Raw genomic sequence first — 2062 nt, 5'->3', positions numbered from 1 at the left:
AAACAAGAGAACCTTTTGATTCAGATGATACTAAGTTTGTCATTTAATATTCGTCAACATGAACGCAAATCAAATGATAAACCAGACGTGAAATTCTACAGTTTTGCCTCCAAATATGTCACTTAAGCCCGTTCTATTTAAACACAGAGTCCTACAGCTTGCACTGTCACCTCAGGAAGGTGCTGGACATGTATGACAGAGATTTCAACTCCTGTAGCTCATTTCTATTTGCTCAAACCGATGGTGTTACAACTCCCCGCTCTCTCTGTGCCTTGGGCAAAAACATATTTTTGTAGGAACCTGGAGATGAAGAGGGTAGCCTATGAAGCCTGCAAGTTTCGCTGGCCGGTACAAACTTTTCTGAAAAGTACACACTTCTCCTAAAACAACCAAAAGCTTGAGGCAACATCAACAAACATCCTTTCCCAACAATACAACTTTTAGGGTTGATAGTAACTACAACTTACTTGCTTGCAGATCTCGATCTATCCCGTTCAGTGTAGGTCTCCAAAAGTTCCTCCAAAGTTCCAGAGCTGAAATCCAGACAGCTGAACCTGGTCTTCTGCTCTACGCGATGTTCTTTTGAAGTTGCATATAAAGTAATGAATTCAGAAAATATGAAACAATTCCACCTCCGATTAATTTAACTCGGCATGTGCGTTTCCAGGGTTTTTCTGTGTTTCATTCACCTCATGAACATACTCCAAAACAGTCCGGCGCTGTCCATTACGGGGAGGGGGTGGGGGGAAGTTCCGTGAAAATCACTCGAGATAAAGTTGTAACAATTTTGATACACTTACCGGGCTACAGAGCATTACGACGTCACGCAACAGGTGTCAATTAAACATGCAATAGTTTGACAAGAGCGCAAACAAACGCGCTGCGCTCGCGGTGCGCAACAGGAGCGACACAAGACTTTTCCTCCTTATTAGAGAAATTAGCAGACAAAAGCAGTCTGGAGTCAATCAGTCCACCTCAGCATTCACAACTTTTTTTGCGCTTAAAACTTCAGTTCTGCATTAAATCCTCCTTTTTGCGCAACACGGAAACCTTTCAAACTTCCCCCCTCTTTTCTTTCCAGAGGCTGCTCGGGGTTTTTAACCTAAACCCCTGGTGCTTCCAGAAAGCACTAAAAGCAGACGACGAAGAAACTCTAGCGACTGCTTCAGTCCGCAGGCAGGGGGGTGAAAGACTGAGTTTTGACTAGTTTGTGCATTGCCTGCTCATGGGCCTGCCCTCCCCATCTCTCCAGCTTCGGAACAGGGGAGGGAGAGAAACCGCAGTCCTCCAACAGCGCGTTCCCATTTGACGAACACTTGGACTAGTGTCCCAACCACTGCTCCTATTAGTCAGCCAATAAAGTTGTAGTAATTAGTTTTTATAAGAGAGATGATCTTTACTGTGGCAGGCCTGGGTATACTTTGGAAACCTAATCAAAACCTTTCAAGACTTTTCAAATACAAAGTTTTACTTTATATTAAACACCTAACACACAGGTCTAGAAAACATGCCACACACCTGGGATTTCTTCAGGGTTTTTTTATTTTTATGATTTTTTAAAATGTTGTTAAAAGAAGTCCCCTATGCACACAAAGGCTGCATTAATTTTATAATAAATACAGTAAAAACAATAATATTGTGAACTCTTTTCTATTGTAATATATTTTTAAATATTTTCCTGTAATGGCATATCTGGATTTTCAGCATCATTACTCCAGTTTTCAGTGTCACATTATCTTTCAGAAATCATTCTAATATGCTGATTTTGGGCTCAGTTGAGAATGGCATTCAGTTATTAATTATGGTTCTTCTTTTTATAAACATATTAGAATGATTTCTGAAGGATCATGTGACACAGAAGTTCAGCTTTGCCATCACAGAATAAACTAAATTTTAAAACATATTCAAACAGAAAACAGTTATTGTAAATATAATTGTTTTTTTCCATAATATTATTGTCTTCACTGTATTTTTGATGTGGGCTGCGAAAATAATGTATTAAAAAAAATTTATATACACCATTTATATATATATATATATATATATATATATATATGTGTGT

This window comes from Sinocyclocheilus grahami, unplaced genomic scaffold (assembly GCF_001515645.1).
Source record: "Sinocyclocheilus grahami isolate Dianchi unplaced genomic scaffold, SAMN03320097.WGS_v1.1 scaffold3641.1, whole genome shotgun sequence".
Lineage (NCBI taxonomy): Eukaryota > Metazoa > Chordata > Actinopteri > Cypriniformes > Cyprinidae > Sinocyclocheilus > Sinocyclocheilus grahami.
This window is presented reverse-complemented; position numbering follows the sequence as displayed.